The 17,839-nt window shown below is 47.4% G+C and overlaps 1 protein-coding gene and 1 long non-coding RNA gene across 3 annotated transcripts in view; one reads left to right on the top strand and one right to left on the bottom strand.

Annotated features, from left to right (window-relative positions):
• atp2a3 (ATPase sarcoplasmic/endoplasmic reticulum Ca2+ transporting 3) overlaps positions 1–17,839 on the top strand; it is a 356,930-nt gene that overhangs the window by 36,831 nt on the left and 302,260 nt on the right. The window lies entirely within an intron of this gene.
• Positions 98–17,013, bottom strand: LOC140387243 (uncharacterized). The gene is made up of 3 exons (XR_011933802.1): positions 16,967–17,013; positions 11,941–12,052; positions 98–1,095 (listed from the first exon to the last, which is right to left on the bottom strand). It is a non-coding gene; the product is annotated as an uncharacterized lncRNA (long non-coding RNA).

Genomic DNA, 17,839 nt, shown 5'->3' with positions numbered 1-17,839 from the left:
TCCCGGCGATCCTCCGAAGTCCCGCCCGTTCTATGCAGGTTCCGCCGGCGTAAATTGGAGTTGGTCCTTTACCGGCGGGACCTGGTGGCGCGGGTGGGCTCTGGAGTCCTCAGCGGGGCGATCTGGCCCCGGGGGGGCCCCCATGGTGGCCTGGCCCGCGATCGGGGCCCACCGATCCGCGGGCGGGCCTGTGTCGTGGGGGCATTTTATTCCTACGTGCCGGCCATGTAAGCCTCCGCGATGGCCGGCGTGAAGGTGAACCCCCCTACGCATGCACGGGGATGACGTCAGCAGCTGCGGACCCGCGCCTTCCATGCCGGCCGGCGGGGCGCAAACCTCTCCGGCGCCGGCCCCGCCACTGAAGGTGCGGAGGATTCCGCACCTTTGCGGCGGCCCGACGCCGGAATGGTTCCCACTACTCCACTCTGCCGTTTCTGCCTGCCCCGCCAATTCCCGGAGAATCCCACCCATGTGTCTAAGAATTTCTAGGGGGCCATTTAACATTCAGTAAAAGGGGAATCTCTAACTGTCTCTGACTAGACTACACTCATGCTGCTATTTAACAATCAAAGAACTTATCTTACAATACAAAAAAAAATCCGATAGCATCACATTTCTTCCTGTCACTAACATTCACATACAGAGAAGTAACTTTATTAACAAAACAAGGACAGCGGAATTTATTAAGGTGAAAGGTTCAGAAAGAGTGTGGGGTTTGCTGGAGTCCGAGGAAGGGGGCTCTAAATGTGTATACTGGAGGGCGGGCGGCTCTCCTCCATTTTCGCAATCTAATTGTCTGAATGACACTGCACAATATGGCTATCACTAGTAAGGCTTCCACTGTGTAGGACAGTGAATACCACTTGATGAGGTTCTCACACCATGTGGGGGTATCGGTGGCTGGGTGTATGTGTGGTGTAGTGTCCGGGCTGGGGGTGTTGTGTCGGGTAGTCGTGTTTGGGACCTGTGTGGTTAGGGGGGTAGAGGTGGGTAACGCGCGCAACTGTACTGTTCCAGAGACGATCATGATGCATCATCAGGGTCGTCTTCATCTTATTCGGGCTTTCCTTCTCCGTCGAGTATCTTCATATCTTCCTAAGGGAACAAGCGTAGTATCTATTATAATCGTGTTGTTTAACATCTCGTATGTCTGTCTGTTTCTCCTTAACGTCAATTTCCCATTATAATCGTCACCATATGTGACTCCCTCTTTTTTTTTTTTTTTTAAACAACCATTTGCGGAGACAAGACATCCGAAAAAAATTCTGTGTCACGGTGCGAGCACTCTCGCAGCCTGTGGTCGATGGGCTGAGTGGGCGGCAATTTCTCCGGCCTCTGCAAACTTGTTTTTCCAACCAAGTGTTTCTGACGTAAATAGCATGTGGGGGATAACAACCGAAGGGTTGCCGGAAAGGGCAAAAGTTGTGGCAAAATGCATTCTTTAAACCACAGGACTAGAAAAGAACAGCAAAAGAGTTTCGAAAACAAGTATCTGAATGGGGTGGTGCGTATGATCCGTGGCAGGGCAAGAATGGGTGGGATCCCCGGGTAGGGCGGTGATCAGTGCCGCTGCTCCACTAACCGAGCTTGGCTGACCAAATGTATAGGGGATCATCAGACAGGGCGGGGATAAGTGCTGTTACTCCACTGCCTGAGAAACCTTCCAAGAGCGGTAAGAATTTGTAACTATATGGGCTCCAGACAAACTTGCTTCACTAACTGCCATGTGGCGTCGGAAGAGTAGTTATGACTGCATCAAGAAAGCGTCCGTGAGGACGACACACAAAATCGTACAAGAGAGAACGAACAACATTTAAACACAAACTGAACATAAAAGCGGGCAGGTTCCATCAGAGTACAGGACACCGTAAATCTCAATCGGTTCCTGACTGTCATCATCTGGACACCTCAAGGTTCCATTCCAAAAAGATTCGCAAAGGGGTTACCATGGTGGGAGTCAGACTCTGAGTTGTCACCATCTCCCGGGTGCCAAACTCGTGCATGGAGTTTGCGTGCTAACGCAGCGTGTGCCGATGTGGGGTCCATTTCATCATTCCTCGTCAGACGACAGGAATTGTCACGGTGCCAGCGTTTCATGTTCCGTAGGGAGGTTGCAAGGGGGCTGTCGCTATCGTCGGGTGGCGGGTCAGGTTCCGGTGTGGGCAAATAAATCGTTTCAAAGGGGCTGAGCGTATCGTGGTCGTGGTGCCTGGGCTTGTAGTGACTGGGGCCTGGTTCATGGGAGCTTGGTTCGGGTCTCGGGCCGAATCAAGCGTCAGGGTGAAATTTGATTCTGTGGACGTGCTGCTGCTGCTGGGAGAGGGGAACTCGAGTTGTCAGTGGGCGGGTCCTCATTGTCTGCCATCGCCAATGAGAGGTGGTGCGAGTGGCTGCACAATGCCGCTGAACTGTGGGTGATAGGCAATGTGGAACTTTTGCCTGATACCAAATATCGTCATCACATTTTTCATGACCCTTCCCGTAAAATGGGAACCTTGGTCCGACCCAATACTGCTGGGGAGTCCCCATCTCGTAAAAATTTGCTGTGTTAAGATCTTCGCCATGGACTTGGCTGTATTTGTTCTCGAGGGAAACGCTTCGACCCATTTCGGAAATGTGTCTATCACCACAAACATATACTTGTACCTATTTCTGCAGGGGGGGTGGGGACCAATATAATGCAATTGAAGGTTTGTCACAGGCCATTTACAGGGCGGGTGTGGCGTAGCTGGGCTTTTTTTGCATACCTATCTGGGTTGTTATGAGCACAAATTAAACAGTTTTCGACGAAATGGGACACGTCCGTTTTCAAATCAGGCCACCAGCAGAGGGGTCTGAGGTGGGCAAGGGTGGATTCAATCCCTTGGTGTCATGTCCGTCATGGAACTTACAAATTATCTCATTCCTGTCCTGGGTGGGGCCTACATAAATTCCATCTTTTAAAACGATTCCCTCATGGACCGTCAAAGAATTCCTAAACTTTTCATAGGGAGCTGGGAAGTTCCCTTTTAAAATGTCTTTTAACGCTTTGCCTTCTTTCTGTGCCTGGGCTAGGTCTTGGTCTGTGAGACCTGAACTGTGTGTACTGGGGCACTCGTGGGGCGGGGGGGGGGGGGGGGGGGGGGTTGCCAAAAGTGGCCATATCGTGAGCCTGCCTTCGCTCGGGCGCCAGCTTTCACATTACCGGGTCGGGAGGAACGATGGTGACTTCTTACTTTGACGGTGCCATATTTCCTGCCTTTAGCTGACTGAAGGATATTTTTGAGCAGTGGGGCTGATAGTAGAGGTTTTCTGTCAGTGGAAATAAATCCTCTCGATTCCCACAGGGGTAGGAATTCCGTTAGGCTGTTGCAAGCATACAAACTGTCCGAATATATGTCTGCAGGGGTCGGGAATGAATCTGGGTGCTGGACAATGTAAGAAATGGCCGCTAACTCGGCTGCCTGCGAACCTAAGTGTCTAGGCAACTTTAAAGCTATCTCTTCTAAAGCGTGTCCCTGCGTGCCCTCTACATAAATACCACAGCCTGTTATCCTTTTTCCCTCAAGGACTGTGGAGGATCCATCTATGTAAATTCTCAGTGCTTTGGCTGTGGGCTGGGATCCGATACCTGTCTTTCTTGGTACCGACTTGGGAACAAAGGGCTGTGCCTGGGGACTATGATCTCGTACTCATGTGGGGTTCCTGCATAATGCAAATTATCGGCCAGAAACGTGTGCGTCACTGTAGGAATAGGGTCCATCGCGCTGCTCGAATTTGGCTTACTGTGCCATCCTTTAGTCTGCCGTCCAATAAAAGCTGTGTCGGGGTGTGCTCGGTCAAAATGGTTACTGGGTTGAGTCCGGTTATGTATGAGAAGTACTGTACCACCCAGAAAACCGCAGGCTGAAACTCCTTGTTCCACCGGATCTAAGACTCGTGAGGCATGGGCTACGGGTCCTAGACGATCGTGCCTTTCCTGCAGGAGTATGGCCGAAAGGGTTCGGTCTGTGGTCGCTACCTCTATTGCGTATGGGGAGTGGAGATCTGGAGCTTGCAAGTGGGGGCTGTGCTCGGGGTGCGTTTTAATGCGTACACGGCATCCGTGTGCTTTGGAAGCCATTTCCATGGGGCCTGTTTCTTTAGTAGCTCGGAAAGTGGGGCTGCTTTTGTGGCGAATCCGTCTATATGGTTCCGACAATATCCAACCAGTCCTAAAAATGACCGGAGTGCAGTAACGTTTTGGGGCAAGGGCAAATTTACAATGGAATCAATGCGTTTGAGTTCTATCACGCTTCCAATGCGTGATGACTGGACCTAAATATGTGACTTGTTCCTGAAGGATTTGGGCTTTCTCGGGGTTAATTTTGCATCCAATTGTTGTAAGGAGTTCTAGTAATTCAGAAAGAAGCGAGATGTGCCCTTCCTTAGTGTTCATCTGTAGGAGCAAGTCGTCCACATACTGAACCAGCCATTCAGGACGGGAAAATTTAGAGAATCCGTTTGCCAATTGTCTGTCGAAAATGGAGGGGGTGTTGTGGAAGCCTTGTGGAAGGAACATCCACATGTACTGCTGTCCCTGGAAGGTAAACGCAAATTTATACTGCCATGCTTTGTCCAGTGGTATGGACCAAAAGCCATTACTGATATCTAACACCGAAAACATTTCGACTGGAGTCCCTGTCTCAACATGGTCTCGGGACTTGTGGCAACAGTGGGGGCTGCTAGGGGAGTCACTTTGTTCAATTCTCTGCAGTCGATGGTCAGTCGCCATGATCCATCGGGTTTTCTTACTGGCCAAATTGGGGCACTATTTGTCGATGCAACGGGTCGAATCTAGACTTGATTCAATAAACTTTGAATTACCTTGGCTATCTCTCCCTCAGTTTCCTGGGGGAAGCCGTACTGTTTCTGGGGCTTGGGATCGGATCCTGTAATGTTTACTACTCCTGGGATTTTGCCGCAGTCGTGCTTGTGCTGGGCAAATGCTGTTTTATGTCTTTTCAAGACCTCCAACTGCTTTGTCTGTGGTAATGGTTTGTGGATCAAACCAGTACTCCTCCTGAGCTGATTCTATGGGCATAATCTCCTACTGTGAGCGTGGCGGGGGCTTGCGCTGCTCCAGCCATTTTCCATATGCATCGGTTGACTGGGTTGAATGAAAGGTTGTGTGTACTAATGCCTAGAATGTGTTCTGCTGCCTGGGGCAAGTCTACTAAAACAACCAAATGTTTTGTCCTAATATTACCGAGCTGTACGTCCACAGGGGCTGTGATATGTCCCTGCTGGAGGTGACCTGTAAAGCCACTAAGGATAATGGTATCCGTAGTGGGCCATAATCTCCTTCTGGTACATGGTGGAGGGGTTTAATGTGGTTCGGGACCCTCCTGTGTCCCAAAGGAACTCTACGGGGTGTCCCCGGACTGTGCCTGCAACGACCGGTCTTCTGGAACTATCCCAAAGAGTATCGCAGATCCAAGTTGGGGGAACTGCTACCTCCTCCTACATTTTGTGGGTCGGGAAGGGCTGAACTAACTGAGGAGTCTAAGCACATAACTATGAGCTTAACCTGTTCCGGCTCGTCTAAACCATACATGAGGGTTTGTTGTTTCACTAACTCGAAAAAGTGATGTGGGTCCGATGTGGGGTGGAAAGTATCTATCTTCTCGCGGGCATCTCATAACTGGGTGATAGTTTATGGGGTGGTGAACACAAAATCGGGTTGGCCTTCCGTGGTAACCCTGCGCTGTGTGGTAATGGGGTTCATTGGGTTGGCTGCTGCCTGTGCAGTCGGTGGTGCGGGTGCTTTTCTTTTCTGGGCCTGGGGGGCTCTATTTTGATTCTCGGTCTCACTTACGTACCATTGGGCCGTTTCACTGAGTTCCTGCCAATCAGGGCCGTCTTCCTGGTCTAGCTGTGGGCCAAAGGTGTCTCTAAACCCATTTTGAACTGATAGCAGGGATTGCAGCTTTGCAATTTGCTGCCTGCATTTGGCATGATCTACCAAACTCTGCCTCTGTTCTGTGGTGGAACTGTGGAGTGCTCGGAGGGCTGCCTTTAGATCATCGCACTGTTTCTTTAACTGCTGTACCTGATTCTCTGTCTCTTATCTTACCATTACAGCACGTTGTGTGTCCTGGTAGGCCTTATCGTATTGGATTTGGAAGCTAAGGTGGGCGAGACAGAATTGATGTGCCCTCTTGACATCATCCATTTCCTTGTCCTTCGCTGCTAACTGCTCCCGGAGCTGTACATTTAATCTCTCTCTTTCACTTAAATCTCCCCCTCTACTTTTCTCCTTCTCCTCTAGCTGCTGGCAGAGCATCCTCATGACCTCCTCTATGCCTCGCAGTTGTGCCAGATAGGTCACAATTGCTATCGGCTTACGAACCTTAGTCAAACTCTTTTTCTGGATCTCGGTCAGGCTGTCCCACCAAGTCTGTCCTATGCTGCCAGGACCTGTCTCTTCATTCGCGCAAAACTCAGACCTAGGGGCCATCCTTTCCCCTTTAGGTATCTCCTAATCTCTTCTTCCTATACAGGACACTGTTCTGGTCTGCTCGCTGCGACCTCGGGCTCTTGTGGATGCATAAGGCGTTCCATTGCCTTCATGGCCATCCCTACAAATACTTCTGTCTCCCGGAAATTTGGGACAAGGGGAAATAAAGCGGCGGTGCAAACACTGGTACGGCTCAAGCTATTTTCCGGTTTACGCAACTCCCGAATGTTTCACGCAACAAAATCTATCGCGTTTACCTTGTATCCCTTTGATAGTACGCGTGCAAATTACACACTTCCGAATTCTGGAGGTTTGATCGATACTGGTTTCGCTTGTAGTTTCTTTTACTTTACCAATTTGGATTCTAATTGGATTCTAAATGGAGTCTACAAAATTATGAGAGACATGGACAGGGTGGATAGCAACAAGCTTTTTCCAAGAGTGGGGGTGTCAATTACAAGGGGTCACGATTTCAAGGCGAGAGGGGGAAAGTTTAAGGGAGATGTGCGTGGAAAGTTTTTACGCAGAGGGTGGATGGTGCCTGGAACGCGGAGGTGGTAGAGGCGGGCACGATCGCATCATTTACGATGCCTCTAGACAGATATATGAACGGGCGGGGAACAGAGGGAAGTAGATCCTTGGAAAATAGAAGACTGGTTTAGATAAAGCATCTGGATCGGAGCAGGCTGGGAGGGCCGAAGGGCCTGTTCCTGTGCTGTAATTTTCTTTGTTCTTTGTTATAATTAAAATAGTTTTGTGGGTTCTCTCCGAGTGACACGGTCACTTCTGGGTCGGGTCCAGTCAGATGTCGCCAATAACTGTTGCCTTTTCTATTACTCTGTCTTTTCTGTGGCTCTGTTCCAATTATGGCAATCAGTGAATTTGCCCTTCTTTCTATGTTATCTGTGTCTTAATGCTTAGAGTCGCCAAGTATCGAATGATAGCACCACAAGTTTCAACCGGCTATCAATCAAAGAACCAAACACCAGTTAGTTAGTTAAAGGTCAAGGGTACTTTATTTACACACAATTAGTCATGCAACATGGACACTACTAGTTAACTACACCTATCAGCTAAGACAACCTGTACTTAACTTCGGGCACCCGCCTTAGGTCAGAAAACAGTTCAATTCTGGATCTCTCTGGTTCGAAGGAGTAACTGCTGCTCAGCTGGGCTCATCCGTCTGGTAGCGGGCATTGAACTTGGACTCGCTTCTGGTGTTGCTGCAATTGGCGATGGCCGTGACCGGGGTATCAAGGCCAAGAGGGCGCCAAGAGAGAGCGAACATGTGGCGGATTCTTCTTCTTATACTCTGGGAGGGTTTTCGCGCTCTTTTGGGCGGTCCTTCGATTTGGGCCTTACTAATTGGGTGATCCCTGATCACTCCGTTTGATTCCTTAGCCAATAAGTGGGCAGGGATCTGGATGGCTGGGCGTGTCCCAAGCGGTCACGGACCCTGTTGTTTGTGTTTCCCTTGGACAGGGAATGGCGCCGAAATATCTGGGACTGCCCCGGTTGCTCGAGTACCAGTCCTTTGTTTTGGGGAAGATGGGCCATCAAATGCTAATCGGCCCCATTAAAATGCAAATTGGACGGAGTTTCGATACCATCTGGACTTCTTGCTTACGAATATGCTTTTCAGGCTCTGAGCCTGCCTGAGTCTTGGCTTGTCCATTTTTCCCGCCAGGCTTTGCGAGTTTCTCTGTACCTAGTTGGAAGTGGCCATCCCAGATGGCTACAACCCCCTCCTCCTTCCTCCACCCCCTCCTCCTTCCTCCACCCCCTCTCCTTTCCTCACCATTTGCTCCTTCCTCCAGCCCCTGCTCTTCCCCCCCCCCCCCCCCCCCCCCCCCAGCCCCAGCATGGTGGCATTCTTCTCCTACCTCCCCACCCGGGCATTGCGGCATCCTTCTCTGAGAACCCTCCCACTGCCCCCCAGCACCGGCCGTGGACGCCACCTCCTGCTGCCTACGGTGAGGCCGGCCACTCACCACCTTCCTCCACATCATCAGCCAGCCCGATTTTCTGACGTATTTATTTACCAGGGGTGAACGGCGACGGCGTGACCTGGGTTCACGCCGTCGGGACTTCGGCCCATCCGGGCCGCTGAATAGCGGGGGGCCCGGAGAATAGCCGTACTTAGTACCTCGGGCGATTCTCGGGCAGGCGCGGGACCGGCCTCGAGGAAGCCGTTTTTGCCTTTTGGGAGAATGGCGGAACGGCGTCGGACTGGCGCCGCGGGAAAAAATGACGTGAACGGCGATTCTCCCATACGGTGCAGCATGGGGGAATCCCGCCCGGGCGGTGTGTTACTCACTGCAGGATTCCTAGCCTCTGATCTACTCTTGTAGCCCAGTATTCATATGGCTAGTCCAGTTCAGTTTCTGGTCCATGGTAACCCCTAGAATGTTAGTGTTTCAGCAATGGTAATGCCATTGAATGACGAGGAGAGATGGTTAGATTTTCTCTTGTTGGAGATGGTCATTGTTGGAGATGGTCATTGCCTGAAACTTGTGTGGCATGAATGTTGCTTGCCACTTGTCAGCCCAAGCCTGGATATTGTCCAGGTCTTGCTGTATTTGGACCTCAGCTGCTTCAGTATCAGAGGAGTCGTGAATTCTGCTGAACAATATGCAGTCATCCGCAAACATCCCTACTTCTGACCTTTTGATGAGCCTCGGACACAACCATGAGGAACTCTTGTGGTGATGTTCTGGAACTGAGATGATAGACCTCTATCCACCACAGCACCTACCTTTGTGTCAGGTATGACTCCTCCCTTTATCACTGCCAAATCACAGAATCCAGGGGAAGTACCATAAACTGGGGGGAAATGAAATTTAAATGTTCATTTGATGATAGGAATATAGTTTAAATGTTAGGGACCATCCTGGCTTCGACTGCTTGTGGCCAGAAATTAAATTACATTCTAGTGAAGTGGCTGTTAACTGTTGCTCAGCAGAAATGGGTTCATGGACATTCAGTAAAAGGTTACAGGAATATTCTTCAATCATTTCATAAACATTTTCTCTCTTTCTCACATTTGATTTCTCCTCTGTCTTGCTGTAAATTGTTGTAAATAATAAAGGATATTTTTTGCCCTCTGCACTATTATTGGCAGCAGGGCGATTCCCAAAGGGCAGTCAGCCCCCTCTTGAGACTTTATGAAGGGGATGGCTGGTGAAAGGTGTCGGGCAGACCAGGCTGCACAAGAGTTATGCAGTGCCTGCTTTTGACACCATATTGCCCATTCAGAGGGCTAGTTCTGACACGATAGGCCAAATGGCTTCCTCCTGTGCTGTGACAATTCTGTGATAGTTGGTAGTGATCTTCAATGTGATTAGGTACTTCCGAACCGCACAAAGATGGCTTGTTAACTCTGCTTGATTCTAGGAGGTCCCCACTCCTGACCTCTCCTTCCAGGGCAGCACGGTGGCACAGTGGTTAGCATTGCTGCCTCATGGCGCTGAGGTACCATGTTCGATCCCAGCTCTGGGTCACTGTCTGTGTGGAGTTTGCACATTCTCCCCGGGTTTGCGTGGGTTTTACCCCCACAACCCAAAGATGTGCAGAGTAGGTGGATTGGCCAAGCTAAATTGCCCTTTAATTGGGAAAAAATGAATTGGGTACTCAAATTATAAAAAGAAAAAAAAAAGGAATTTAAACATTTCCACACATGTCCACGTGCTCCTGCCATTGGTCATCTGACATAGAATCCCTGCAGTGAAGAAGGAGGCTATTCAGCCCATTGAGTCTTCATCGACCCGCTGAAAGAGCACCCTACCTCGGCCCACTCCCCCACCCCATTCTGTAACCCCACCTAACCTTTGGACACTAAGGGCAATTTATCATGGTCAGTCCAGCTACCTGCACATCTTTGGACTGTGGGAGGAAACCGGAGCACCTGGAGGAAACCCACGCAGACACAGGGAGAAAATGCAAACTTCACACAGACAGTCACCCAAGGTTGGAATTAAACCTGGGTCCCTGGCTCTGTGAGGCAGCAGTGCTAACCACTGTGCCACCAAGTCGTATCACTGAGTAGGCCAACATTTATTGCCCATTCCTGCAGTTCATGTGGTGCAGGTACACACACAGTGCTGTTAGGGAGGGAGTTCCAGGATTTTGACCCAGCGACATATTTGTAAGTCAGAATGGTGAGTGGTTTGGAGGGGAATTTCCTGGTGCTTGCATCCTCCGATATCTGATGCCCTTGTCCTTCTAGATGCTAGAGGTTGCCAGTTTGGGAGACTCTCTTTAAAAGAAGCCTTGGTGAATTGCTGCAGTCCATCTTGCAGATGTCACTAAAGCCACACTGCACCAGTTATAGAGAAAAACTTCTCCAGTCATTCTTTGTTTCCCCACCTCCAATTACAAAGCTGTGCCTATATCCATCATGCCCTAATCCCTGGAACTTGTTCTTTGTACACTTTTTGAATCCAACACACCTCATCGTCTTAAAGCTATCTCAAACTCTGTTTTTGACTAAGTTATCTGCTGCCTCTTCTGAAGACTGCTTTTATTCCCCCTTGACATATTTTTATGTTACAAGCACTTTGTAAATCCAAAGTATAGTTAAGGTTTGAATTTCCTTTGTGCACCATTTGTGGGGTACTGATCATTGCATTTTATATCATATATCTGCATTCTAAAGTGGTTTAACATACTTCAAATTGAGTAGCAGATCTGTGGTGTCACTTGAGTGTCAGGGTATATGTTGTTTCGTAAAAAATGGGGGGTTAATCTCAATAGTATAATAAAGTGTTACAGGAAGTAAATGTGATGTTCAAGAAGTGAATGCTATATATTACTGAAAAAAGAGACATGCCAAAGTTTTTCATCTTGTACCCACCAGGAGAAATACAACAATGCCAACTTTCAAATGATCACAATTTATACACCAGGAGAAAAGGGTGCTGATAGGTTGGCAATTCAACTCTGATTGGCCAAGTTGTTGCCATGCAGAAAGCAAAGCGTAACGAAAGGCTTTCCAAGCTCTTGGGTAATTCAAAAATAGCCCAAGGCTTGAACATATTCCATTTGTTTGCAGAGAACAGGTCTCTATGTTGAAATGTGTGTCGTCTCTAGTAACCAAAAATGAGCCACGTTATGAGCTTCACTGATTTGTCCTAGATTGGTTGTTAGCACACTCTGGATTATTCAGCAAGTGCTGCCCAATCACAGAATCACATCTAACAGTTGATGTTTTGTTTTGGCTTTTTAACTACTGGCTACTTGAGGATGGTCTGTACTATGCCTATTACAAACAGCCGGAGGAACACACTGCTTGATTCACTCAGCCAACTGCTGGGCCGTGTGGCCTGGATACCAAATGCAAAACAGTTAAATATATTCACATCATTGCTCATGCGAAACCAAACAAGTGCAGGCTTTAGATGAAGTTGGGATAATTAAGCCACATCATTTGGAGTTAGTTCAGTTACTGTTTGGCGGTCACGTACCCTGTCCTTGGCTTTGTATGTCTCTCTTCCCTTCCATGCTTGGCGGTGCACGAGGCAGCTCATTTCTTCCACTTTTTTTACATCCAGCTGAGCGTGCTCTGGATTGGATAGTCTGACCATGGTGAAAATGACAAAGGAAATGACTATTAACAGATCAAAATGATGACATCACAAAAAGGGAAGGGGCATGAGTTGGGCAGCTTCAACACACTATATTTGGAAGGAGATATCTGGAAATTTCCAAAATGTGAACTGGATACCAAACTGATGTTATTTGAAATGAAGTCCGATTTTCTGACCTGTACCTGTGTCTTTTGATTATGGAAGCACTGCTTATTAAAGTTTGATTCATTACCAATGGAACAAAAGTCTAAACTTAAACCTATCACCCAATCACCCCCAATCTAGCCAGGTTTTGGACTTGTTAGAAATTCCCCAAGGTCATGTCTAAAACGTTCCTGACTACTTATTTTTGAATGATCTACGGTTTTAATTAATGAGGAGTGTCCCATTAATGTTAACACACCAGATGACCTTGGAATCATTGAATTTACAGTGCAGAAGAAGGCCATTTGGCCCATCGCGTCTGCACCGGCTCTTGGAAAGAGCACCCAAGCCCACGCCTCCAACCTATCCCTGTAACCCAGCCTAACCTTTTTGGACACTAAGGGCAATTTATCATGGCCAATCCACCTAACCACATCTTTGGACTGTGGGAGGAAACCCATGTAGACCATATATATATTTATATTTAATCATTGGATCTGACCATCACTGACTGGCATTTATTGCCCATCCCTAACTGGCAGTGTAAGCCACCGCCTTGAACTGCAGCAGTCCCTCAATAAGGGAGGGAGTTCCAGGTCTTTGACCCAGCGAATGAATGGCGATATATTTCCAAGCCAGGATGGTGAGTGGCCTGGAGGGGAACTTTCAGGTGGTGATGGTGTTCCCATGCCTCTGTAGTTCCTTGCTCTTCTCGGGGTAAAGTTCACGGGTTTGGAAGATGCTGTCTAAGGAGCCTTGATGAGTTGCTGCAGTGCACCAGTGCTGCCACCGTGCACTGGTGGAGTGAGTCATGTTATGGGCCAGGGTTTAGAGGACCCCAAAGTGTATCATGGAGTTCACCTGATGCACAACTTTTAATAGATTGTGGTATGGGGGGCACACGGCCCACTATACAGGTGTGGTACAGCAGAAATGGAAAAGTAATTTTTAAAGCAAAACAATGTTTATTCTATGAACTCAAGTTAACCTTTTTAAAGCATACAGTGAACATCTTAGCAGCCATTAATTCAAATACAACCCCCAAAGACTACAACACTAAGTAATCCTTTAAACTTTCCTTTTAACATCCATACGACTTAAAACACCTTCTACCAGAAGCACATCCGGTTAAAGTCACTACTGTTATTAGTTTTAAATCACCAGGATTGATTTACAATCTTTAGATTGCAGAGAGAGAGATTCATACACCTTCTGGCTGTGACTGCAGCTGTCCAGCTCTGAAAATGAAACTAAATTGTTTATTTCCACTTACTTGATCCATGTAACTGTTGTAGATTTTCATTTTAACTGTGTGCAGAGGGGGCAGCACCGTGGTGCAGAGGGCTAGCCCTGCTGCCTCACGGCGCCGAGGTCCCAGGTTTGATCCTGGCTCTGGGTCACTGTCCGGGTGGAGTTTGCACATTCTCCCCGTGTTTGCGTGGGTTTCGCCCCCACAACCCACAGATGTGCAGGCTAGGTGGATTGGCCACGCTAAATTGCACTTAATTGGAAAAAAATGAATTGGGTACTCGAAATTTATTTTTTTAAAAACTGTGTGCAGAGCTTGTTAGGGAACATCTTAATGTGAGGGATTTATCTAATGTTGTGATAAAATATCTTGTGTACAGGTGTATGTATGCATCTGGTTGTCTTCCCTCTCTTCTGCCCAGCCCTCAGTCTCGACACCACCTCAAAATTTCAATTAAAGCTATTTGACCTTGATCAGGCTTATTACTCAAACACTTTGACCCAGGAAAGGCAGAAGGGGGGGGAGAGAAGAGAATGTTAGATGTTGACCACCCCCACTGGGGAATGTGTGGAGCATTGAGAAAGGTGGGGAGGAGAGGAGGTTGGACATCAGGTTTTTAAATAGTCTTTTGAAAGCGTATCCCATTGAATCTCTCTACTTGAGCCATAATTTAAGTTATTTCCGAATATTAATGTGTAAAGTAGTCCTGTTCCTTTCAGAAAGAAACTTGGTTTTCAGTCTGTTGTGTGCGGAGTTTACTATGTTGTTGAGCAGTATTCTCGATTGACAGCAACGTTAACCATGGCTAACAGGAGTCAATCTCTTAATGGTGTATAAGAGGATACAATAACACTGCATATCCTGCTGAATGAAGTAACAGAATAAACTGCAATAGATCAGTAAGAACAATTGGGAGCGAGGAGAAATCCTTCCCTGAAATTTCCATTTTTGCATGTGATGTCATTGCAGGATTTCTGGATGGGTGGGATGAGCACCATCAGGAATTTCCCCGTGGGTAGCCGGAAATGTTAGGATAAACTGCTTACTTGTCCACTGTCCAATAAACTCTGGTGAGCTAAGTGTTGGTGATGGTGTCAGGCTATATGTGTGGATGTATGAAGTTAGCCACCCATATAGTCATCAATCAAATTTGGTTTACAGCAGCCAGTCTTCTTGCACAACACGCCACAATGTTCCGCTGGCGAATGGGTTGGGACCTCAGAAAATGCAGCATCACCCCCTCTGGGTACACAGGCAGTACAAATAACTTGACTTCAAAGATAACCATCAAACCTTGAAACCACTGGTTTAACAGAATACTTCACGATTGAGTGTTCCATGAATAATAGTTCTGGAGGGTCTCTGAATGGAGGTGGGGCTCTGTGCGGCACCCAGTTAATATCTGTCTTTGGAGAGGGTGAAATACTTGATAAATTTGTTTAAATATTTTTTTCCACGTACCCAGGGATTCTCCTCTGGTTATGGTTTCTCAGTCTCTTGTACTATGGTCATGCCTGAAAGGTCGTACCCGAACTAGAGGCTGAGCGTAAAACAAAATAAATTCCAAACTGTGCCTACTTGTCTGTCTTCCCCGGGACATGCTATGTTAGCCAGGCAGAATGGTGAGCTGAAGAACCTTTGGGAATGCATCCACAAGGACTGACAGGTCACTCCTGGCCAGTATCTGCCTATAAATATTTTTGAATTGCTGTGGTTTCTATGTCCTAACCAGCAGTATGTTCATATGCTTTATTTGACATGTACATTAGTGAAGGGGCCACAAACAACAATGCTAACCAAAAAGACTTGGAAAAGAATAAATATATCTTACTATGGGCCACAAATCATTTGTTTTTCATCTTGAAAGTCATAACAGATTGGAGATTGTTATATAAAGTGCAAAGTAGCCAAACTATTGCTCATCGGAAAATGAGGGTGGAACTTTCTCGCTATCTTCACTCCTTCAGTGCTGATTACTGATAGATTTCATAGTTCTCTTCTTCTTCCCCACCCCCAAACCCATACTTGGCTCTGGTCCTTCCGGTTAATGGTACATTTTTCACAATGCCACCAATGAATTCTAAGAAATTGCAGTCATACTTTTTGTCCAAATTGTTTACAAACGACACAATGGGTTGTGGGGGCAGGCGGGCGGGGGAGGATTTGCATCTGGGTGTAAGTTGGCCGTTCCAGCAAAAGTCAATTCTGCAAATTTCAAACAGGCATCAGCCAGCATGAGAAAGAGGAGGTTTACAATGGAGCTGTTCCGCAGCCCAGAATACAGCCAGAATGAGATCATGGTCAAATCCTTCTCGAGACTTCACTGCAGCACTGACGCCAAAAGATGCTGGGAAAATGCTAAATTGGCTGATCCGAGAAGTCAGGGCAGCTTTTTTTTCGTCAGAGACGTTCTTGGGCGAACTGAAATCTATTTAAACCACATGGTGAGTTTGGGTGAAGCAGATGCCAGTGTCCATACCCTGTGATTGAAAGCTAGCGGAATGAGGCGGCATGAATAACTATTTTAATTGTAGAAATCAGGGGCAGCAAGGTGGCGCAGTGGTTAGCACTGCTGTCTCACGGTGCCGAGGGCCCAGGTTCGATCTGGGTCACTGTCCGTGTGGAGTTTGTACACTCTCCCCGTGTGGGTTTCGCCCTCACAATCCAAAGATTCTGCACTGTAAATTCTATGATACTATGATACTATGTGCAGGCGAGGTGGATTGTCCACGCTAAATTGCCCCTTAATTGGAAAAAATGAATTGAGTACTCTAAATTTATTAAAAAAAAAAAAAAAATTGTAGGAAATCTGGGGCAGAAAAGAGGTTGTGGAATGCGGCAAAGCAAGTGATTGAAACATTCAATCTTTAAGAATCGGTGCTTGTGGAAAGGGGCATAAAAGGATAACAGAAGAAACAGCAGGAAGAGTGGACCACTTGGCCCATCGAACCTGCTCTCCCATTCAATACGATCATGGCAGATCTTGGGTTTCAACTCCATTTTCCCGTCCGCTCCCTGTATCCTTTAATTCCCCAAAAGATCAAAAATCTGCCTATCCCACATAATGTATTTGGCGATGGAGCATCCACAGCCCTCTGGGGTAGAGAATTCCAAAGATTCGCAACCCGTTTGAGTCTAGAAATGTCCCCTCATCCCGGTGCTAAATGAACAGCCCCGTCTCCTGAGACCATGCCCGCAGTTTAGACACCCCCACCAGCAGAAACAATCTCTCAACATCCACCCTATCGAACCCCTCCTGAATTTTGAAATAAAAACAGAAAAGGCTGTATAAACTCAGCAGGTCTGCCAGCACCTGTGTAGAGAGAAGCAGGGTCAATGTTTCGAGTCCGTATGACCCTTCTACATTGCATTTCGAGAGTGCCATTCCTGGCGTCCAGACTTCCTAAGACATTATAGGCAATGAAAAATAAATATTTCTTCGAATGCTATTTTTATTCCAACCTGACACGGAGAACAAGAGTGAGCAACAAAAATTCACCGACTACTTACATTTGTTTCTCTAAACTACATCCCCTCACGCTGCACTCCCTCTTCCCTATATCTTATCGTTAAAACAAAGGATCTAGTCGTTATCTTATTGGCCTTTGTGGAACTTGATGTGCACACAATGCCTGTTGTGTTTCCTAACTTGGTGATTACAAATTGATCCCAAAGCACTCTGGAATGTTCCGAGGTCATGGAAGCAGTTACAGAAATGCAGCGTTTTGTTTTCTTTATCGTAAAAGGCAGAAACTGGGAACAGTGCCTGCTCAGTTTTTCGCAGTTAAAGAGTTGGGCTTAGTGCAACATTTTTGAAGAGAGACAGAGTTAACAGCCGGAGCGTCCCCAGTCCTTTGGAGATGGGATGGGAGGAGGGAATTTAAGCAGACACGTTGGATTGGCTCGCTGACAAGACCATAAGACGTAGGAGCAGAATTAGGCCACTTGGCCATCGAATCTGCTCCATCATTCAATCATGGCTGATATTTTTCTCATCCCCATTCTCCTGCCTTTTCCCCATAACCCCTGATTCTCTTATTAATCAAGAAACTATCAAGCCCTGTCTTGAAGACACTCAACTGCAACCCCTACACACTCACCAGCGTGTAGCCAAAGTTCATAAAAGGACAATTATTCACTATTTCGGCAATGGCATTTCCAAACACCATATGGGTTGTACTAATGGAGGAGGCTTCATGGCAGGAGGTCCGAGTGCAATCATGGGCTTTTACACATTCGAGGCTTTTATACATTTGTGTGTGAAGGATCAGAAAGGTTGAATGCAGCGCATCTGCTGCCAACCACCTACTCTGAGTGCTTTCCTCCAGGCTGATGCTCCTGACTGTTCTGGCCATTAGTTCTTCTATGATGATTAGTTCTTGC

Source organism: Scyliorhinus torazame, chromosome 12 (assembly GCF_047496885.1).
Source record: "Scyliorhinus torazame isolate Kashiwa2021f chromosome 12, sScyTor2.1, whole genome shotgun sequence".
NCBI lineage: Eukaryota > Metazoa > Chordata > Chondrichthyes > Carcharhiniformes > Scyliorhinidae > Scyliorhinus > Scyliorhinus torazame.
The sequence above is the reverse complement of the archived record's forward strand: the minus strand, read 5'-3'. Positions and strand labels throughout refer to the sequence as shown.